Source organism: Callorhinus ursinus, unplaced genomic scaffold (genome assembly GCF_003265705.2).
Source record: "Callorhinus ursinus isolate GAN/ISIS: 27379988/994484 unplaced genomic scaffold, GSC_fseal_2.0 scaffold15, whole genome shotgun sequence".
Taxonomy (NCBI): Eukaryota; Metazoa; Chordata; class Mammalia; order Carnivora; family Otariidae; genus Callorhinus; species Callorhinus ursinus.
Genome location: NW_027397077.1, coordinates 16,896,336 through 16,920,243, shown reverse-complemented (window position 1 = coordinate 16,920,243; position 23,908 = coordinate 16,896,336). Strand labels below are relative to the sequence as shown.

Here is a 23,908-nt window from a genome sequence, read left to right as displayed (position 1 = left end):
CACCCTGAGGTCTTGGGACACAAACACGTTATTTAAGTGGTAATTCTGCCCCTTTTATGTCTTTGGCTTGTGGCAATTGAAACGGTACTTACCTGACACCACCGCAATTGTAAATACAAATACAGATGCACACCCAGGCCTAGAAATTTTGTGCTGGTGCTCACATTTTAGGTACCATGTGGCTGATCCAGAGTGCATCTGGAACATTTTAAATGAGGGTTATCTAAATGAAAACAAAAAATAAGAATCTCTTCAAGAATCTTCAGACCCTCCAAGAACATGCTCAAAGACCCCAGTTTGAAAAAGAAGGCGTCAGCACTCCCTTCTTTGTGGACAGGATCACTGTTCTCTTTGCTGGGAATGTTCTCCCCTTGGAGTGTTGCATGACTCACTCCCTCATTTCATTGAGGTCATTGTTCAGTGTCATTGCCATGGGAACGCCTCCCCTGACCACCCATTTTGAGTAGCACTCCTCTCAGCTCGGCCCCTCACTTGGCCCTGTTTTCCTTCAGAGTGCTTATCACCACCTGGCATTGTTGCTACTTTACCTTTATTTGTCTCCACTGGTAGAATGCAAGCTCCTTTGACAATGAACTTAGGTTTACTTACCACTGTGTTCCCAGTGCCTCACATAGGAGGTAATAAAGATCTGTTGGACCAGGGAATGCGTGGCCTTGCTCTCTGTCTCCGTTCCTTTTTGCTGCATTCCCAATCCCAACCTCCACCTGGGTAAGACTCATTTTAAAAACCACCTCCACCACCGCCTTGAGCCTACTTCCCCTGTCCCTCATTGAAACACCAGGAGTCTTTACTGAGACCCCTTTTGTTACTCCTGGATTTTACCTCCTGATATTTTTTTTTCTTCATTTTTATCTCCTTTACTAGACTCTGAGCTCCTCAAGGACAGTGTCTGTGTTTAATTAACCTCTGTAATTCCGTGTATCTGGCATGAATGCAGAAATGTAGTTATAAATGGGAATCATCCTGAAACTGTAGAGTAATTGGTACTAAATATCATTCACTTCTGTTCCACAGTATCCTGCAGAGTGATTGGCACATGGTAGGAGCTTGATGAGGGTCAATGGATAGCAGGTGCTGTAAAACATGATAAGCTCTGGGAACTAAATTATGGCCAGTCTGATGCTAATACTACAATAGAAGAAATTCAATTTAACTCAACTGGCTTTTGTTCATCTCTTTTATGTACAAGTTAGTTAGACGTTTTGATGGCTACAATTAGGAATGTGTTTCCTTTGAGTTCACAATCAGGTGGAGAAAACTGATAGAGTGAAAGAGAGACAGAAACAGAGATAGTGTTTGTTTGTTCATTCATCCATTTGCTTATTCTTTCTTCAGATATGGAGTCTTATGTGCTTACTACTAGATTTAAGAAAAACCCAACATAGACTCTGGCTAGAAACTTAATTCTACTGGAGGAGAGAGACAAAATGATAGTAACGATAACTGTGGTTAATGCCACAAAGGAAAGGAATACAGTGGCATCAAAATGCATGTGTAAGGTGCCCTAATCTGAGGCACAGAAGGTTCTCCTTGAAGCAAGACACTGAATTGAAACCAGGGGCAGCAGTAGGAGAATAGTATGTACCAGGGGGACCTGAACTGTCATGTGATGACAGGAAGATGGAGCAAGAGAGAAAGTAATTCTGACCATAGGTCTGGAGAGTTTCATGGAGAAGGAGGGTTTTGATGGGAACTTGAGAGACAAAGGTCATTTTCAGGTACATGGATGGGGAGGAGAAGGTGGTCCCAATAAGAAGACCAGTCTTCATGGAGGTGGCAGCATGTAGATCTGGTTTGTTTTGAGAACTGTGCACAGAAAGGAATGGCTAACTTGCAGAGTTGGTAAAGGACCTGTCCAGTAGAATAATAATCACAGTGACAAAATACAGAAATATCTGTGGACCGCGAGCCACGAATTCAAAACCTTTGCCGGTCGAAAACGAAAGCTTGCTATGTTGAAGAGGTTAATAGCGTATAAGGAATCAGCTAAGATCATTCTTAGCCAGTGCTACTGTTCACATTTCCATCTGTTAAAGATCTTTATCATTAGCACTGTATGTCAGCCTTTTAGAGCAGCTTATCACATGGAATCACAGATAACTTTTTTTTTCAGAAAAAAAATGAGATAATTTGTTAGAAAAACATTACGAATTATATTGAGTTGACATCACTCAATTACAGCCACATTACTGAATTACACCTGTTCGGCCTCGAGCCGGGGAATTTATTAGCACAGCCTCCATTAGAGCTAATGGGAAATTAGAGTTCCAAAGCTCTTTGAATCCATTGCTTATTCTGTACGAAGTGTTTCTCGTGTTGGGACCACACTCCGGGCTTGACAGGAGCGAGCTGTGAGGACTTATTTCTCACAGGATTTGGGAAAAGCGCAGCAGTACTGTTTGTTTACATGGGCTGTAACATCAGGGACCAGTCTGGCTGTGAGAGCCTGTTTAGATGTGCCTTTTCCAGCCTCCCGGTAGATGACCCTCGCCTCAGCCAGAGAGACATTGAAGAGCCATTCCACTCTCAGAGCTATGTTACCTGCATCTGAGTTTTCATTACCTAGCCATTATGCTCACTGCCCAAAGCCACCTCCGCTTATTGATTTGGGACCTGTGCCAGTTTCTAATTGTTTCCTTCAGATTGAGTTGGCTCCAAATTGCTGACTCCTGTCTAGTAATTTCTCTCCTCCATATTGTGCCCTTTCTTTGCCTAAGAAATTAGGCACTTCTTGAGTAGCCTCAGAAGCCGTGTGTGTGACCCATCAGTTCATACCAGGGCCACAAGAAACATGGGGACTTCTTAAAAATTATTATTACCTTGGAACTTCAGAGCACACAAAAACAAAGAGAAGCTTTGGCTTCTTCTCCCCAAACCCTCCCCACCCCCATCCCTTTTTCCCCCTCCCAGGACATATTTTCACGTGTGAATGTATTATGGGTGTCCTTCTTGTTATTTAACTGAGAACTTCTCAAGGGACATGGCAGGTTGAAGAATTTGAGATCTAAGTCCTTATTTTTCAGCTGTTTTCCCAACAGCCACTCACTTCTCAGGATGGATTTGGAAGAGTCCTTCCCTGTGAAGGGTGGGAGGGGGTGCTTCTGATCCTCTTGTCTCTGTCTTCACTGTTACTCAGTGTTCTCTTGGCAAGGAAATGTACTTCATATTGTCCCATTTTTCCCTCAACATTTATCAAAATACTGTTGCAGTTGTATCATGAAGTAGCACAAAATTTGGAAAGTTCCCTATTCCTGTTTACTTTGCCAGTTATATCCAGTGTCAGGACAAATATATTTAGGATAGAAGAAAAAGCTAATAATCATCTTAATTTAAAAAAATAACAGATGAACTAGCATCTAAAGGAATTATCAGCCTCTCAATCAATGAGAGAACTTTGGAACCTTATTATAAATAGTGTTCATTCAGGATGGCTGGTTGGCTTGGTTGGTTAAGCGTCTGCCTTTAGCTCAGGTCATGATCTCAGGGTTCTGGGATCGAGCCCCGCATCGGGCTCCCTGCTCAGCGGGGAGCCTGCTTCTCCCTCTGCCTGACGCACCCCCTGCTTGTGCACGCTCTCTCTCTGACAAATAAATAAATAAAATCTTAAATACACACACACATATATATATACACACACACACACATATATATATATAGTGTTCATTCTAAACATGGGTATAACAAGATAAGGTAGCATAGCCCTACTCCAAGGGTTGTCCTTGCCCTGCTGACAGTGTGATACAGAATCATGGCAGAAATTGAGAGTAAGGATTGAGAAGCTCATGTGCAAGGAAGAGTAAATTTGCCTGTTGAATCTAATAATAATAAATTTGGGACTTGAATATAAATGCCTTTTTTAAAATTTCATTTTTCTAGTAGTTAGTTTTTATTGTATTTTGTGAAAGTATTTATCTGTGGCAGATTGGGACATACCTTCCCCCCTCCATCCTTTTATCACAGTTCATTTGCAGAACACTGGTGTGTTTAGGTTAAAAACACAAGCCCAAGCATTGGCCTTTCATAGCTCTTGGGTCTAAGTTCTGAATATGCCATTTACTGGCTATTTGATGTGGGCCAGTTACCAAGTCTCTGTAAACCTCATACTCTGTCCTGAAATGTGGAATAATGAGATGGTACTGTACTTACCTTGTGGTTAAGTACAAGGTACAACCCTTTGTGGCTATAGGATTAATTGAGATATGTTAGGTAAGCTGTAGGGTTTCCATTCAGCTAAATTTGGCAGCCCTGGAAAGAACTTGAGTGGGGTGCATGGTGCATAATAAAATTGAGTAAATATTGATTATCATGATTTGTTATTAAGTAAAACTTGTATATGACTTTTATCCTTATCTGAAGGATCTTAGGAAACAAAATATAGTAAGAACCTCATTTAGGTCATATATGTATAAAGTTCTCTCAGAACATGGACTTGAAGGAAAACTTCGTATTTAGGCTCCAACAAAAGTCTTTTCTCAAAGATTATATACTTACTGGTTTTCTCTATCTTATATCTTCTGATGGCATATGGAAATTACTAGAACCTGTGTATAGAGACCATCCTCATAGAGCAGATGTGCATTCCTAGTCATCATTAGGTGCAGTGTAACTTTCACTCTGCCTCAGGAATTTTGACTCTATTTGGAAAAAATGGTCACACACAACTCCTTGGTAGATTTTCTCAAATTAACTTCCGGAAGTTTGTACAGAGGGCTTTCGGCACCCGCCCCCCCCCCCGCCTCTTTCTTTTTTTGCGTGTTATATTTCTTTCCTGGCTTAAAATCTGCATAGTTGTTATTCATGCAACAAACATCCATCAAAAACCTCTTGAAGGCCTGTCATTTGCAAACCCATTGGCAGTTGCCCTAGCTTGTACAAAAGTGGAGGTATGTATTTTAGTCAGTGAGACGTGTAGCTAAGAATGACCTAGAAATTATAGGAGATAAAGGTGATTGGGGGGGCGCCTGGGTGGCTCAGATGGTTAAGCGTCTGCCTTCAGCTCAGGTCATGATTCCAGGTCCTGGGATCGAGCCCCACATCGGGCTCCCTGCTCAGCGGGAAGCCTGCTTCTCCCTCTCCCTCTGCTGTTCCCTGTGCTTGTGCTCTCTCATTCTCTCTGTCAAATAAATAAATAAAATCTTAAAAAAAAAAAAAGGTAATTGGGGGACCAAAGTAGGGGATGCCTTGTGGGCATTTAGACAATCTCATTGTTTTCAGCATATTTATTATCACAGCCTCTCTATGTCTCTTTCTTTGTATAATTTATTTTTTATTTTTTTAAGATTTATTTCTTTTAGAGAGAGAGAGAGAGCAGGGGGAAGGTCAGAAGGAGAGGGAGAGAAAAAACCCAAACAGACTTGGCACTGAGTGCAGAGCCCCACAAGGGGCTCGATCTCATAACCCTGAGATCCGACCTGAGCTGAAAACCAAGAGTCAGACACTCAACCAACTGTGCCACTCAGGCACCCCTCTTCATAGAATTTTAAATGCATATTTTCCCACATTTTTTAATCTCTGAAATTGGGATATATCTCATAATTGATGGTCACTTATAATCACCCTAGGTAGGTAGCAGTTTGGGACAGAACTGTTTTGGCCTGCACATGTATGAACATTCAAAGGGTCAGCATCAAAACTCACAGAATGGATGTTGGTGGCTTGGAAGAAAATCCCAGAAACAATATTGGGCACACTTAGAAGAAATGCCTGTCTACTTGATGAGACAGAGGATGGCAATGTGCAGGCTGCAGTGATCTCCCCAGGTCCTATGGCTGGAAGTAGAAGAACTGGTCAACCAACATTGTCTGACTCCAAGCTTATGCCTTAAAAAATTTTTGTGGAAAATTTCAAATCTACATCAGAGTAGAACTAATAGCAAAATGGATACCCATGTCCACATCACCCAGCTGTAATAACTCTCAATATTTTACCTGTCTTAATTCATCTATCCCCATTTTCTTTCTCTTTCTTTCTTTCTTTCTTTCTTTTTTTTGCTTGAGTATTTTAAAGCACATCATGGATATCATGTCATTTCACCTGAAAATTCTTTAGTGTATATCTCTTAACAGATGTAGACATTCTGCCTTTCCATAAATACCATACCATCATCACACTTAATGAAATGAGCAAATAATTACTTAATATGCCCTTTTGAGTTGGTTTTGTTCAAGTGAGAATCCAGATGAGGCCCAGACACAATATGTATTGAATTGTTGTGTTACTGACGCCTCTTTTATTCTATAAAACTTCTCCTACCCTTCTCCACCTCCCTGAATGATGTCCCTAATTTGTGTGAGAAACTGGGTCATTTGCTTGTATTATCAACTTGACTGTTTGCATCCTTGTGGTAATGTTTAACTTCTCCTTCAGTAGCTTGGTATTTAGTCAAGAGCATTGATTAGATTGTGTACATGTTTTTAGGCAAGAATACTTCTTAGGTGGTGCTCTGCATGTCCTTTTGCATTTCAGCATGAAGCACATAATGATGGATTATTCTTTCAGTGAAGCTGAGATTAATCAGTAGGTTAGGTATCCTGGGCTTGTTCCTATGTTACCAAGGGCGTCATTAGGAGTTGCAAAATCGCAGTTTTCTAATTCTGTCATTCTTCCTGCATTTATTACATGGAATGCTTCATAAAGAACGTTTTCTCATCAACCATTTGGCTACCCTGAAATACAGTTCAAAAGGCAGGAAAATACTTGTTTCTTTACCATATTTCAGTTTTCAGATTAATAAATGAATGCCTTGTAACCTCCAATTAGTAACCAATGAAATTTTGTTAAAAGTATCTTATGAACTTTATTTATTTATTTTTTTAAAGATCTTATTTATTTATTTGAGAGACAGAGAGAATGAGAGAGAAAGCACATGAAATGGGGGGAGGGTCAGAGGGAGAAGCAGACTCCCCGCTGAGCAGGGAGCCCGATGCGGGACTCGATCCAGGGACTCCAGGATCATGACCTGAGCCGAAGGCAGTCGCTTAACCAACTGAGCCACCCAGGCGCCCTCTTATGAACTTCAAAAATATATATTCTATATATTTCAATTCATCTCCATCATTATTCTTTCTGGGACTCAAATTTTCCCATCCGCTAGGCCAGTAGGGACTCCTTCAAGTATCCTTTCTATTATTTTCATGTGTCCTTCATGTAGTTTTATTTTTAATTGTTTATTTTTAAAAATTAAAAAAATTGTTTAAATTAATTAAATTTTCTCTATGAGGAGACCCATGCTCGTTTCCTTTCTGAGTCTCTCAGATGCTCTGTCTATATCTGCTTTCTGTGTATCTTCAATAAACTCTGTTCTCACTTCCCCCTAAAAAAATTTTTCTCGTGTGAAATGTCAAATGGATATAAAACTAGACGGAATAGTGTAATTAACCCCCATATACCCATATCTTGTTTCAAAAGTAATCAACTCATGGCCAGTTTGCTTTTTTGTACTCCAACTCACCTCCCTCCTCCCATATTTTTTTATGGCTTCATCCTTAAATATTTAAGTTTCAATCCCATTAGTTTTTAAACTTCCATCTTTCTATCATAACAAGATGTCCCAGTTAGAACATGTGAACTCGCTGGATTGATTAATTAGAGTGACACCAGCTGCTTTAGCACTTATGCTTCGAAATGTAATATGGCTTCAACAAAATGGGAATTTACTTTTCACTCATGTAATAGTCTGGTATTAGTGCTCCTGGTGAAGGAGGCTTCCTGTTGAGATGATTCAAGAATCCAGGCTTTTCTGATCCTCTATTTCTGCCTTCCCTTAGGTCCATGATGCTATCTGTATCTAGCCAGTAGAAGGGGAGAAAAGGGCGAGAAGTTACACCCATGTCTTAAAAGCCTTACCCCAGAATTGGCACATATCCCTTTGGCTAGAACTCAGTTACATGGCCACACAAATAGGTCTGGTCAATGAGAATGTCTAGAAAGAAGAATGTATGAATTTTTGGTGAAGAGTTTTCTGTTTTTCCCACATTGCGTTATGCATTCAAGAAATCCACAAATAATTCTGAAACTCACTTTTGTCACCATAATCATAATTACCTTTGTTATGTCTTTAAAGTATTATTCTAGTTCATTAAATGCATTTTACTGGCTTAAAAGGATGAATGCTTTCTGAATAAGGGCACTGAAGGAAATCTGTGATGAACAACCATTTGAGTGGTTTCTTTTTGTTTTATTTCTTTTTTTTTCTTATTATGGGATCATACCTATCTATGAATTATAGATGGGTGTTTCTATCTTTGTAAGGTGGGAAGAGGGTGTACCAGCAATTTGAATTTGTTACATTCCTGAAAAACTAGGAATTATATCAAGATAAATAGTGATGCACACAGGTAGAAGGCCCAAGAGTATTGCTGGTTGAGAGGTAAGTCAAGGGCCCCAAGAAGGATGGTGACTGCACACACTCAATGTCCATCTCTTGGGAGGTGAAGATTCTGGATAGTTCCTTCAATTTCAATATGAGGGTATTGAGTCTTGTTTTAGTGAATTCTAAACTCACTTGGGGGCATCCAATGTCCAGATGTACACAAGGGCAGAGAGGGGAAGCCCAAACAGGAGAAGGGAAGGCAGGGGAGGGCTGCCAAGGAGACGAAGCCTTGTGTCTGCTTCATATCACTGATTTTATGTGGATGCCCCCTCTGCACTGAGTCGCCAGCCTAGACCAGGTCACATCTGATTATGGGTTCTCTAGGGGGAATAAAGGAAAAATAGCTCCTATTGTGTTGTTGCCATCTGATTTGGGGGAAGATGCTGGAATAGGGATACTGCTATAAAATAGCATATATTCAAATTTCATGTATTTAATAGATGCAACAAATACCACACACATCTCTACTACCCATGGCCCATGGGCCACGTTCAGTCTACTTAATTTAGTAGAAAATTAATCTAGTTCAAGATTAACAATTAGAAAGCTGCTTCTGTGTTGCTTCATCTCAAACATGCCAAGTCATTAACGTTAGGGTGTCAAGAAAAAGTAGTGACCATTTCCTCACTTATATGCTTTTTAGCAAGGCAGATAGTCTAACTTGTTAAGAATATATCTTTATGAGATTTGATAAAACTGTCATTTTAGATAGACAAATAAATTGTTGGTCCATAAACTTATACATGTTTCCTAAATTGCTCCTTTGTGCAAAATAAGGTTTTCACTGACCCTGCTGATTCTCAAGAGTACTTCCAGTCCAACACATAGAAAACAAAAAGGCTAAGAAATTCTGTGGATCTCTGAAACTTGATTTAGGTAACAGGTTACAGTAGACACTGGTAAATTCAATGTGCCTCTGAGCTTTATAGGGTGATGAATGTTTTTATTGTGATTCAGCAAACATTTTAGGTCAGACACAATAATCTAACTTCCATATTTTATTTCTTTTGAGATGGGTTTGATCCAAAGCAGGAAACTACCTTTCCGTAACATCATACTTTTAAACCTTCTTGTACTGATTCTTTATATAAAACTAGATGAGGTACCATCATCAAAAAAGGGCTTAATTTGAACATTCAAAGGAGAGAGTGAGGTTCCAGTATACTCTTTTGAAGTTTGCAAATGGCTTTTCCCATTCAAAAAATCTTGCAGTCTTGTTCACCAAGATTCCAATCCACAGGATCTTATCTCACTCTAATGCTCCTTCCTTTCTAGCATTAAGTAATGCTGCTTGATTTCTGAAGAAGAAGCTGGCTTTCAGAAGAATCTTCACTTTGGTGCAACATTCTCTGCAGTAGCACACAGTCAAAAATCCCTCACAACAAATTTTCAAGAAGATTAGGGAAGAGGGCAGCAAAATATAAGAAGAAGAACTGTAAGAATTAAGTTTAAGACTTGACTGGTTTCTATACATAGGTAGATCTCTCAGTAAGGACTTCATGGAGTGTCTGAAGTAAACTTTCCTGAAAATGTTCGAAATTCTGGTGTTTCTTACTAGCTACAAGTGCAGGCTTTGTAAGTAGTAGTGCTACTCGGGAGTGAAATTGATCTGGGTTAAGTGTCACTCTCAATGTATTACCTGTCTTTGAGGAATTGTAGCCCCATATCTACAGCCTTTATGATTTTTGTCATTTTCTCTTATCTTTACTATTACTTTCTTACTTTTTCATTTAAGCAAATCTCTTTAAAGTTATTATGAAAAATCTTAAGTGCAAAAGTAGAGAGAATAGTACAATGGTTTTCATAATAATTATCAAGATTTTTGCTACATTTTCTTCATCTCTTCCCCTTTAATCCCTCCCCACTTTCTTTATAACTCTTGTTTTCTTTCTTCTGAACTATTTTAAAGCAAATCTTGAACATCACTTCACTTTACTCTGATGTGCTTCAGCTCTACAGAATATGGACATTTTTGTACTTAACCACAATGCCATTATCACATTTAATAAAACAAACAGTGATTATTTGATATTATCTAACTTCCCCAAATGACTTGAAAATGTCATTTACTGCCTTTTTTTTTTTTTAATCACGAAGTTCAAAGGGTGCTTGGGTGGCTCAGTCGGTTAAGTGTCTGCCTTCAGCTCAGGTCATAATCCCAGGGTCCTGGGATCCAAGCCCACATGGGACTCCCTGCTCAGTGGGGAGTCTGCTTCTCCCTCTCCCTCTGCCCCTCCCCCCACTCGTGTTCTGTCTCTCTGTCTCTCTCAAATGAATAAATAAAATCTTTAAAAGAAATATGAAGTTCAAACAAGGTCTGTGTATTATGTGACAAATGTCCCTTAAGTCTACTAATCTGGAGAAATTCTATTGCTATTCCCACCTTAGACTTGTCACAGGAACAGGGTCCCTTGTCCTACAGATGGTCCTGCATGTTGGTTTTTTTTTTTTTTGGTATTATCTAACTTGTTCTTCCATCCTTCCTTTTTCATATACTGGAAGCTATCTCTAGATTTGATTTACTGTAAGTGTTCTTGGCAAGAATGTTTCATCGATGGTGCTCGATGCTTCCTACTGTGTTTATCAGGAGGCATCCACTGTGCTTGGAACCACTTTTAGTGAGACTAAGATTCATCAGTGGATTTGGCAGGGGACAGCCTGACCGCTCCATTTTAAAGTTCTCCATTAAATTTTCACACAACGATCTCTTCTATTGATTTTTATTACCTAAATCAATTATTTCATTACATGATTACAAAAATCATGATTTTTTGATTCTGTTATTTCTTTTGTTTATTAACTAGACTTTTTCTATGAAGTACCTTCCCTAATTAGCTGGAACTATTTGGAGCCCACTCTTTCTTTTTCTTTTCTTAGATTTGTCTTAAGCAATTATGTTAGTTAGCTTGATATGCTAGTTATATATTTTTTAATATGCTTGGAATAAGACACATCATTATTAAAATAAAAAGAAAACCACTTACATATAATCCAGTGTCACCCATTGTACTCCCAGTGGCATACATCTCAGGTGTTGGCAAACATTATTATTTTCCCTGCTTTACAGATGAGGAAACCAAGGCATAGCAAGGCTGAGCAACTTTCCTTGGATAGGCCTTAGACTAGAACCCAGGTGTTTTGACAGAGTCAGTCTAGAACCACCACAATCTAATAGCACTGTTCTGAGTGGCCAAAGTTTTGTATATAAAAAAGCCTGATTTTCGAGGTGGCACCAAGACAATGCTTTTATAATGGCAAGCCCGTGAGAAAGCCCAAAGCTCTGAGAAAATTGATCTGCATTCCACTTTCAGCTGGTGCTGACTCTGTGACCAATGTGATTTATTGTCCTTACAGATTTAAATCAATAATCTGAGTATTTTAGAGCCTAGATTGACCTAATAGGCTTCTCAAACTTCCCCAACCTAAGACTTTGTATATTTTGGATGAAACATTAAAAAACTTTTTTGGGTTTTTTTTTCTTTGTCATCCTTAATGACTTAAAACATCTCTGTAAGACAACAGATAGAAACCATCATTATTGTTTTTAGAAAGGAAAGGCTATTTTGCACCAATCAACCTAGTCAAGGCAGAAAGCTGAGTTTTCTTCAGGCAGATACCCCCCCAGCCCCTTGAATCACAAGAGGAACTTCCACCGCGCCTTCGTGGAGTCCCTGTAGCACAATCTGAACATTCAGTTGCAAAATTTAGATGCACAGGTTTCAAGTGTTGTCTCTGACCATTTCATTTGATTTGCCTTTCCATGGTAGTGGGATTAAAAGTCACACTGAAGACCTCAGAGGGGTTCCATCTATTGGGATGTACGTGCTAAACATCATCGAGGAGTCACAAGAATGAGATGGAAGAACTACCTGAAGTAAAAGCAGCACCTACCTGGCAAATTTAATTTTTAGTGGGATGATATCAAACCACCACTGTGTGACAGTGATCTCTTCCTGGATAATACTGAGAAAGAAGATAGAAACATGTTAGTTATTTTGCATCATTTGTGGGATTTTAAACTCTTATCAGGAATTTAGTCTAATCCCTTCAATTTGCAGATAAGAAAACTCACACCCAACTAATTTAAATAGTTTATCCCAAATTAACAGCTAATTAGTTGCAGATCTACAATTAGAGCTCAAGTTTCCTGACTGACTTCCTAAGATACTGTATCAATTAAAGCTATTTGATTGTAAGCAACAGAAACTGATTCTAACTTGAGCAGAAGAGTAATATAAATAGGGTAGATTCTGAGTGGTTTACAAAGTCTTATGTCAATTTTATTACAATTTTTTTTGGTGGGAAAGTGAGGAGTAGAAATTGTTAGGTAACAAAAAGTGTATTTTAAATTAAAAAAAATCATAACCGTCATGGAGAGAATAAAAAATATATTAATTCAAAAAAGAGATCATGACCTTAGCTGAAACCAAGAGTTGGGTGCTTAACTGACTGCACCACCCAGGCACCCCTATCTTTTTTTTTAAATGGTTTTGATCCAGTAGGCCATTTCCACCTTTGGCTATTATGAATAGTGCTGTTATGATACATATACATATATCTGTTTGAGTCCCTGCTTTCAGTTCTCTTGGGTACATTTCTAGGAGTGGAATTTCTGGGTCAAATGGTACTTCTGTTTAACTTTTTAAGAAACCATTAAATCATGTTCCACTAAACCATTTTATTTTCCCACCAGCAATGTGTGATAGTTCCAATTTCTCTGCATCCTTGCCATTGTTAGTTATTTTCCATTTAAAAAATTATAGCCATCCTAATTGGTGTGAATCACTACCTCATTGTGGTTTTGATTTGCATTTCCCTAATGACTAATGATGTTGACATCTTTTTATGTGCTTGATGGCCATTTGTATATCTTCTCTGCAGAAATGTGTATTCAAGTCCTTTGATTTTTTTGTCTTTTTGTTGTTGAGTTATAAGAGTTTTTTTGTATATACTCTGAATACTTGTCCTTCATCAGATATATGATGAGCCAATATGTTCTCCCATTCTATAGGTTGTCTTTTCACTCTCTTGATAAGGTCCTTTGATGCACAAAAGTTTTTAATTTTGGTGAAATCTAATGTATGTATTTTTTTCTTTTGTTGCTCATGCTTTGGTGTCATATATAAGAATCCATTGCCAAATACAATGTTTTCTTCTAAGAGTTTTATGATTTTAGGTCATATTTAGATCATTGGTTCATTTTGAATAAATTTTTATATATGATGTGAGGTAGGAATCTAGTTGTCACAGCACCATTTATTGAGGAAACTTGGCACTCTTGTTGAAAATCAACTGATAGGCATGAATTTTCAGTGTAGATCATGAGACTTCAAAGAGTATCTCCCTTGTGAAATTTGCTTAGAACCCTGCTATAGCAGAAAGAATGGTGCCAGGCAGCAAATACAGCTTACCACATAGCCCAGCCATTGACCCTTTTGCTGTGAAATTCTGATGTGCACATACTTTCTTCTGTTGAAATTCTGCAATAGTGACTTGCAAGAATTTCACGCTTATGAGTTTGTGAATTCGAGGTAATTATTAAAAGAAAGATCTGGGAGTGGAGTGTAAAAAACAAAGACAAAGTAGAAAGTAGAGTAAGAACAAGAGTCTTACTATGCAGCTTGTCTCCCAAGTTCTGTATACATGCTGGAAGCTTCCCTTCTATACCACACTACCCAATGAAATATAATGTGAGTCCTATATATAATTTTACATTTTCTACTGTCTACATTAAAGAGTAAAAAGAAACAGATAAAATTAATTTTAATAATAGATTTTATTCAAAACATTACTTTTTCACCCTGTAATCAAATACTAAAAATATTGATGAGATATTCTACTTTTTCTCATACTAAGTACTTGAAATCTGTTTTTACACTTAGAGCACATATCAGTTTATGCTGGTGGCTGCTACATTGGACAGTACAGTTCTATACCTGGGATTGGCAGACTTTTTCTATAAAAGACCTAAGAACAAGTATTTTTGGCTTTATAGGCCATGCAGTCTCTGTAGCAATTATTCAACTCTGCTTTTTATATCAAAGGTAGCCATAGGTAATATGTAATCAAAGAAGTGTGGCTGTGTTCCAAGAAAACTCTATTTATAAAAATAGGTAGCAGTCCATTTTGGCTTGTGGGCCATAGTTTCCTGATCCCTATTCTGAGCTGTCCCTGTTAGCCCTGTCTACCACAGAGAGGATCTTCTACTCTCTCCCTATAGTTAATTCCTTAGGCCTATTAGCCCCTTTGCTCATTTCTAGTGTCTTGATGTATCCAGCCTCTAGAAATGGGTTTTCTCTGCTCTCTCTGCTTTTGCTGTATCAGAAATGGGGTGAGATGAGGAGGAGTACTTCACATCTTGGGGGTGACTCCAGTAGGTGAATGAGGGAAGCAAAAGTGACTCTCAAGTGCTCCTGCCTCAAGATGGAGAATATGAAAATTATTGTGTGCATATACCTGTGAAGATTCACCTTCTGCCAGTATGTCTCCTGTTCTGATTTCTCTAGACGGCTCTCCAAATCCTTTGTGTCCACAAATGACCTCTTCAGGTCTCCTCATTCTGGAAGAGGCAGCTGTAAAGAGGCTGAACCTGAAACTGTACCCATCATGTGGACAAGGCGCTGTAGCATGTACACGTCAGTATTTTCAGCACTTGGCACAGTCCTTGCCCATAGGAGATCCTCAACAAGGAAGTCCTCAGTAGGGACATCTCTATTCAATAAGCAATGAAATAATAAAGCAGCTCTAGTTCTGGACTCCCATTGCTCAAATTGGCAACAATTTAGTTGCTAAAATTTCCTCTTATATTCTGTAGCTTAAAAATGTTATGCCCAGATGCATAAAAATGATGCTCCTTGATTTACTCACTTGCCATGAGCATCTGAGCCATTGGTTCCCAATGACCCGGCATGCCTTGATTTATTGTTCATTTGATTTAATTTACTGAAGGTGACCTTACTCTGTTTTTCTGCTAGAATTCTGGCTGGATCGTGGTTGATGGTGGTCCACAGGGAATAAATCACAGGCGATGGCTCTTGGTCATATTAGGACTGCCTCTTCAATATAACTTTGATGTGGTGAACACAGGCCTTGAGGCTGATAATGGCATTTTGTAGACAGGCCATAGTGACCTCTAGTTCTTAGAAACGTAGTTGGATTACCTGCAAGATAATAACATTTTCACTTGTGGGTAGAATGTGTCACTGTTTCTGGGAATGCTGGAAAAACCAACTTAAAGAAACCCCATACCTTGATTTCCAAAGCTTTAGCATTTATCTGGGCTGGGGGGTTAGGTTAAGGAAAAAAGTTTGGAACTATTAAACAGATTTCTACATCTTCAAGAAATATATGTAAATTAGTTAGGAACACAGTCAACAAGTTTTGAGAATGAGACACTTAGACCGAGTTCCACCTTTCAGGCACTTGGACGACTAATTTGCATTCTTCAGGATTTGCTAAAGGAGTTTATAACAAGTGTGGCTCTAGATTCTGGGTGGTAACCTCTAAGACCTTATGACTGCGTATTAATGGAGACTGGAAAGGTGTGTGAATTTTATAGTGATAAATTTTAATGACTTCTGTATGTGTATCATTAACAAGTTTCTGGTGGTTACCCAAACTTGTAAACAATGCCATTTTGCCAGTACAGATAGTGTCCTTCTTCACCTGAATGTGACTTAAATTAAAACAAATAACTTTTGCTTATAGTCATTTTCTGCTGAACCAGAATGACCTTGAGATGGTGTTAAAGCATGTCTTTCCTGGACTCAAAACCTTGCAGGGGCTCCTCATTTAACTCCAGGCAAAAGCCTAAATCCTTTCCAGTAAAAAAGGAGGCTCTTCCCTGTAAGGATCCCTGTTCCTCTGATCTCCTACCCTGTTACTCACCCTCCCCTCCCATAGCCACAGGAGTTTCCTTGTTGTTCCTCAAATGCACTTGCCATAGGGCCTTTGCACAAGCTTCTCCCTTTGTCTGGAGTACTCTCCCTGCTGGCTAACAAGCCCACTTCTTCTTTAATTTAACCTTTTTCATGAAGCCCACTAGACCCACCATAGTTAAAGTTCCAACTGTTCTTTTAGTTCCAACATACACTTTAATTTAATCACTTACTTTGTTTATTGTGTATCATCTGTCTCCATCCATCTAAGCTTCCTGAGTAAAAGACTTACTGTCTTCTTTTTTCAATGATGCGTCCCAAGTGCCTAAATCAGCTCTATTAGAAGTTTCTGTGATGATGCAAATGCATATGGTAGATGCTAGTCACATATGCTAATGGAACAATTAAAATGTGATTGGTGCATATGAACCTCCCCAATTTTAATTTGATTTAATTTTAATTAATTGAAATTTAAATAGCCACATGTGGCTACTGGCTACTTATCATATTGGACAGTATAGATTTTGAAAGTTTATATAGTGAATGAATGAATGTTTAGGTCTTTAGATTAGTGCTTTTTTTTTATGATTTTATTTATAAATAATCTCTACACCCAGTGTGGGGCTTGAACCCCTCAAGATCAAGAGTTGCACGCTCCACTGACTGAGCTAGTCGGTGTGCCCCTCTAGATCAGTGGTTCTTAGACACTTGAATATTTAAAGGATTCCTGAATTTCTGGGAATCTTGTTAAAAATGCAGATTCTGATTTAGGAGATCTAGGGTGGGGCCCAAGATTTTTTGTTCCTAACAAAATATCTCCCTACGCTTTTAAGTTGCAAGACTTAGAGAACTAATACTGTCATGCTTTTAGTTTGTGTGTTTACTGAGATAAGCCAGGTGCTTCTTCATTTCCTGGACAAGAGACATTACTAAAAATTACCTCTGAGACCAAAATAACAGCCAACATATCCAAAAGACTACAAAAAGAGAACAATTTATTCCCTGATCCGTGATAAGAATATGATTTACCTTGTCCCGTTTCTCTCTAATTTGGTTAAATTCAGTTGTGGTTAATTTAGAAAATTTTTTTCTTCAATTTTGGCTGCTTTTATGTCAGTCTATAGCTGCCCAATGTGCACACTTGAATTGCAATCTATTTTCCCAGGTCACTGAAGATGTGTGCTAGTTACCCTTTACAAAGAATTCTCGAATTGTACTGGACTGCGCAGTTCTGCATCCTTCTATTATCTGAGATAGCTGGCTAAATCAAACTCTCACAGTAAAAAAAGTCTCATCAATCTTTTCCATTGTTATAATCACATTGTTCATCTGCAGAATAAACATCACCCAGTTATTCCCTGAGGAAGGAGTTTAAATCTTGTTCATACACCTTACATTGCCACAAATCTGTGGTCGTTCTTCTCAATTATCATGTATTCTTTTCCAGGTGGATTTTTGTCACAGCAGTAAATCTTGGTGCAGATCAATTTTAGGTGTTGTTAGTATTTAACAACAATTAAGGTACTGATGAATATATGTAATATCGCCTGATTTATCATTCCCTTATAGGCTCTTCACAGATACATCAGAGGCACAATTTACAATACCTGTCAGGAGAAAAAGGGTAAGATCATCTTGAAAAGTTGGCTTTGCTTTTCTCGAGAAAGAGGATGAAGAAGAGGTGTGCATTTGAGCTCTTCCAGCAGAAACCCTAGGCTAGTCTTCCAGTCTTAGCCGCTGGGGCTGTGTCTGGCCTGGGCCTGCATGAATGTTCAGGCATCTCAGGGCTACTAACTGGCCCCCAACACATCCTCTGTGTTTTTGGCTTATTCTCTTCACTCTTCTTGGAATGCCCTCTACCCAATTCCTGCACCCTACCCCCAACAGGACCACCTAAAGACAACCTTTTCAGCACTCAAGGCTGACAACAAAAATGATTGCAGTGGTGGGTAACATTTGTTGACCAGAGCACCTGGGTGGCTCAGTCAGTTAAGGATCTGCCTTCAGCTCAGGTCAGGTCATGATCTCTGCGTCCTGGGATCGAGTCCTGCATCGGGCTCCCTGCTCAGCGGGGAGTCTGCTTCTCCCTCTACCCTTCTCCCTGCTTGTGATCTCTCTCTCTCTCTCATGCTCTCTCTCTCTTTCTCTCAAATAAATAAATAAAATCTTTAAAAAAAAATTTATTGAGCACTTTTGTGTACCGGACACTGTGCTAAGCACTTCATGTATATTGTCTCATTTGACCCTTACTGCAATGCTCTGAGCCAGGAGTCACTATCTTCTGCACCAAGATGAAGAAGTAGAGATTTAGAGAAGCCAAGTAACTTGCCTGAGTTCATGTGGTTAGTGAGTGGGGGAGCCTGGGTTTGAGCCCAGGCTGTCTGATTCTAAAACCCTTCTTCCCATCTCTTAACGCCACTGTACTGCCCAGACTTTTCTTTCTCCTTTTTCCTGGGAGTTTCCTCCTTTCTCTTGATTGCTTTGAGGCAAATGACATTGGTGTCATTCATTAACGGGGACCTGGGAATCCTAACTCATGACTCTCCCCCCGTCTTCCCCTAGCACTTTGTACCCACTAGTGCCATTCCCCTCGTGTTACACATTTATGTGGTGGTTCTCCCTGCTCAGCTGTCTTGGATGTAGTTTACTTCTCTTTGTATCCCAAGTGTTTTCATGAATTGCAGAAAGCTCTCTTGACTTTCCCTAATTTCTATATAGTAAATTTTCCATAATAATGGCAGAACTTGTAGCCATGTGCTGACTTCATAATCATGTAGAGGGGAATATTCACTCCATGTACCATATTTAAATATAATAATCCAATTGGGTAGACCCAACTGAAGCAAAAACCTTTTACAGCCTAACTTCAGTGCTTTGAAGATGAGCCTGGGGGCTCTGCTGAGAGCTTTTAGGTTCCTTGTTTAAAGCAATAGTCAGTCTGGTGGTGTGCTGATAAATGTTTAGGTTCTCTCTCTCCAGGAAAGAAATGTGTGTGTGTTTGTGTGTGCGTGCGCATGTGTGTGTTTATTATCAATTTTACTGCACAAAAGATGTCGAGCCTATAATTTACAAATAATAAAATAATCACTACTCTTCATTGCATATTCCAGATAGCCAATCAATTATCATACAAAACTTCTGTTGATTTAGTCAAACTCATATCCATAGCCAGTCTGGGTTTGCAATTGATGAACAAGTGCCATTCTGTCATAAATACTATATAATTGTTTTAAATACTGGAAGAATATGTCATTAATTTTATTCTGCTCAGAATATAACCACTATAGTTGTGGCCCACTTTAAATTTAATCTGCATGTTCTTTATCACTCTCAAATCAACAAAAGAACATCAAGCTGTGATTTGTGGCATTTGCCTGTTTGGCTGATATCAAGCTACCAATGTGACTTTACTGAAAGTGAATGGGGAAGAGATGCACGGCAGCACTCCATTAGCCAGCATCTCTACCATACAGATATAATAGATGCAGATAACCTTAAGAGTACAGATAATAGGGGCGCCTGGGTGGCTCAGTCATTAAGCGTCTGCCTTCGGCTCAGGTCATGATCCCGGGGTCCTGGGATCGAGCCCCGCATCTGGCTCCCTGCTCAGCGGGAAGCCTGCTTCTCCCTCTCCCACTCCCCTTGCTTGTGTTCCCTTCTCTCGTTGTGTCTCTCTCTGTCAAGTAAATAAATAAACAAATAAATAAAAATCTTAAAAAAAAAAAGAGTACAGATAATAGTAAAACAGTTAGGAAGGGATGAGCTTTGTGTATTTATTACCTTTAAAAATATTTTTATTTAGGGCCACCTGACTGGCTCAGTCAGAAGAGTCATGCGACTCCTGATTTCAGGGTTGTGAGTTCGAGCCCCACGTTGGATGCAGAGATTCCTTAAAAATAAAATCTTAAAAAATACAAATTTATTTAATTGTAAGTTACATAGTTGTAGAACCTAATGTTAATAATGGCTGTGTTTAACAACTAGCTTGCAAAATTCCTGAAGTTGAACAATAGGCTCCTGGATCAGTCTGTTGCCTGGCAGACTGGAAAGACCCTGGGCCCTGAGGCCTCCATCCGGCCCATCCCAAAGATGTCACCAGAGGCTCTTGGTCTTGTCATGAGAAAGAACTCGAGGACAGACACAATACAGCAGATGAGCAGACAAGCAGGAAAGTTTATTAAAGTGGAAGTGCACTCTTGAGAGAGAGAGCAAGAGAGAGCCAGCAAGAAAGCTGTGCACACTGGAGTTTGGGTTTGTATCTTTTATTGATGGTTGTTGACAAGGGGGTAGAATATTCATTACTTGGGGCGGGGATTTCTTGGAAGCCAGGTTTTGTGCTTTTTCTTCCTTATTTGGCCAGGGGTTTCCAGCCTACTTTGTCCACTATCTTGGGCCTGTCTGGTTTAATCCTGTGTCTTGGGGTTTTGTTTTGGAGTGCTGCCAGAACAGGCTTCTGACTTTAGTTGGCCATGACTTCCTCTTTGCCAGCATCCTGTTATAAGACCTAACTCGCTGCAACTAACAAGTCCAACTCAAAAGTGGTGTTTGGTTATCAGATGTGGGTGTGGGGAGGATGAGGCTTGAATTCCAGCCCTGCCTTTTACTCTCAGTTTATAGAGTAAATTACTTACTGTTTGTTAAAGCACATTGTAAATTATAAACTATTTTATAAGTCTTAAGATTTTCCAGATTGGTATAATGCTAAGTGAAATAAGTCAGTCAGAGAAAGACAAATATCATATGATCTCACTCATATGTGGAAGTTAAGAAACAAAACAAACAAAAGAGAAAAAAGGAGACGAATGGAAAAAAATCCAAACACAGGCTCTTAAATACAGAAAACAAACTGGTGGCTCCCAGAGGGGAGTTGGGTGGAGGCATGGGTGAAAGGTGAAATAGGTGATGGGGATGAAGAGTACATTTATCATGATGAGCACAGAATAATGTATAGAACTGTAGAATCTTTATATTGCACATCTGAAACTAATATAACACTATTTGTTAATTATACTTCAATTAAAAAAAAGAGAGATTTTCCAGATCAAGCCAGACAGATGAAAATAAAGTACAGCTGTCACTGTTGGGTCTCCTCTTTAAGCCAGGTCCTGTGCTAAGAACTTCACATACATTATCTTGCCTGGACTTCTTAGGAGATAAGTACTACCACTGCTCTCCTTTAAAGAAGGGAAAACCAGGGCTTAACAAGAATCAGCAGGGCCCTGGTCAGTACTGGTGGTGGGACTCAGAGCCATGCCCTGGAAACACTCATAGCTTCTGCTAAGGATTGCAGAGATGGGAGGAACAGTACAAAGCAGGCTCTTTTTAAATCATCTTTCTCTTTTCTCCTCCATTCTTCTTCTTGATGTGGGTATGGTGGTGGGAGAATTTCCCTTTCTTCCCCCTGAGTGTAAAATCACACCATGCTTGTTATAGAACAACAGAATATTTATGGAAGCATAGAGGTAGAAATAAAAAATGACTTGATTTTATCACCCAGAGGCAACCAAGATTTTAACTTTTAGGAGTATGTATCAATAAAATTTGGGTCCGTAACATACCAAATATAAATAATAAGGGTGCCTGGATGGCTCACTCGGTTAAGTGTCTGACTCTTGGTTTCCGCTCAGGTCATGACCTTATGGGTCATGAAATTGAGCCCTGCTTGGGGCTTCGTGCTCAGCAGGGAGTCTGCTTGAAGATTCTCTCCCTTTGCCTCGCCCCTGACTCAGCTTTCTCTATGAAATAAATAAATCTTTAAAAAATGTAAATAATATAGGGCGCGTGGGTGGCTCAGATGGTTAAGTGTCTGCCCTTGGCTCAGGTCATGATCCCAGGATCCTGGGATCGAGTCCCGCGTCGGGCACAGGGAGCCCGCTTCTCCCTCTGCTTCTCTCTGTCTCTGTCTCTCATGAATAAATAAATAAAATCTTAAAAAAAATAAAAAATGTAAATAATATATAATACAGTAAATATCAACATATGCTTTTATTTATTGAACAGTTAATTAACTTTCTGTTGTTACTTCCTGAGTTTGCAAAGAATAATCCTTTTCAGAGCTGCAGTCCTTGACTATTTGGAAAATAAAACTTAGGGGCTGGAACTACAGAAATAATCCTTTTCAGAGCTGCAGTCCTTGACTATTTGGAAAATAAAACTTGGGGGCTGGAACTACAGAAACAGGAGCTGCATATACTTACCATGTCTTTTCCTATTTATTGCAATCTTTTCCCACCGAAGATAGCCTCCAGATATATTAGCTAGCAGCATATGAGTAGTTTGAGCTTAACTTCTGTTTCTTACTTTTTTCCATCTCCTGGTAGACAGAAAGTAGGAGAGTCAACATTTGGACGATCCATACATTCACTATGTATTTCCTGGATAATTTCATATTTGATCTAATATTGAGAATACTTGCTATTATTTCCATGCCTGATCTGTAAATCTGAATTCTTCTGAATTCTGTTTGTTAGTGCCTTGCAGACAAGGAAGGAAGGAAAGATTTCCATATCAGAAGTGCTTATCCGTTCAAAAGAGAAAACCAAACCAAAATTCATAGCAGGGTTCAGGCTAGATTTTGATGCATCTAAACAGTGGAGACATTGCCCATGAAGAACAAAATCATATGGAGTGACATTTGGTCACTGACCTAACTAAGGGTACTTCTGGGGGCCTTTAATCTACTGCGGCAACAATCATATTTGACCACAGTCAGTGAAACATTTCCCCTTTTACATTCAGTTATGTGACCAGTGAAATCATTTAATAAGCTCCGTCCTGGAGCTCACGATATATAGGTCCTATGTGGTTTGGCCTAGTAAATCCTTATCCCCGTCTTGATCTTCAGATGTCTAACAGGTCATATTCTGTGAAAGAAATGTTTTTAGATTTTGCACATAAGATTATGTTGGTTATTTTCTTGTTTAAGGTGACCAAGCTCTATAGAGTTGGAAAAATAATGTTTGATTGGGAAACAGAGGGTAGAGTGAAGGTGAAGAAGGGGTATTTTATATTGACCATTGCTAAAACATAATGTTTATAGCTTTTATGACCATTGTCTTGAAAACAGTGGCATACGGGACAGTTAGGGCTCAAAGAAGAAAAGCTGTCTTTTTGTACATTAATCCGAGTTGCTCTGTAAAGATTGCTTCCTGAGAAACTGTAGTGGTTACTAACAGAAGCAATGGTCTAGTGTATTTATTTTATAGCATTTTGTTAATAGCAATGATCACATTTTGTTTTAAAGATAAATTTTTAAAATCATAAAATTTGTTCTCTTTTGAAATGTTTTGATAATTTGATTTAAATTATGGTTTTGTTACAGTATATATTCAGTCCTAATTGGTAGAATATTCCAGCATTATATGTTTAGTGATAACAAGCTTCTTGATGGTCTGTTTTTCTTTCTTTATCCATACTTTGTTCCACACATGTAACCACAAACCCATAATTATATAGATTTTTTTTTCCTTAAAAAGAAAAAGAAAAGCCAGACAGAAGCTCTTCCTGCCAGAAATAAAACTCAGCCTTACCAGAGCATTTAAAGCTTAATAGAAGTCTTAGCTGGTCCCCTTTAGAGACCTCAGTGTATCTGTTTTCTACTGTTGAGTGGAGGAAAGTATTTAGAGTTTGCTTCTCTATT

The 23,908-nt window shown here is 38.9% G+C and overlaps 1 protein-coding gene across 8 annotated transcripts in view; it reads left to right on the top strand.

The window, feature by feature from the left end:
- FHIT (fragile histidine triad diadenosine triphosphatase) overlaps positions 1-23,908 on the top strand; it is a 1,472,419-nt gene that overhangs the window by 160,767 nt on the left and 1,287,744 nt on the right. Inside the window, exon 3 of one of the 8 annotated variants that reach the window (XM_073901467.1) lies at positions 17,839-17,893. The exons of the other annotated variants lie outside the window; for them this stretch is intronic. The gene's annotated coding sequence lies outside the window, so the exon portion shown is untranslated. The remainder of the gene's footprint in view (positions 1-17,838; positions 17,894-23,908) is intronic. 8 annotated transcript variants of the gene reach the window in all.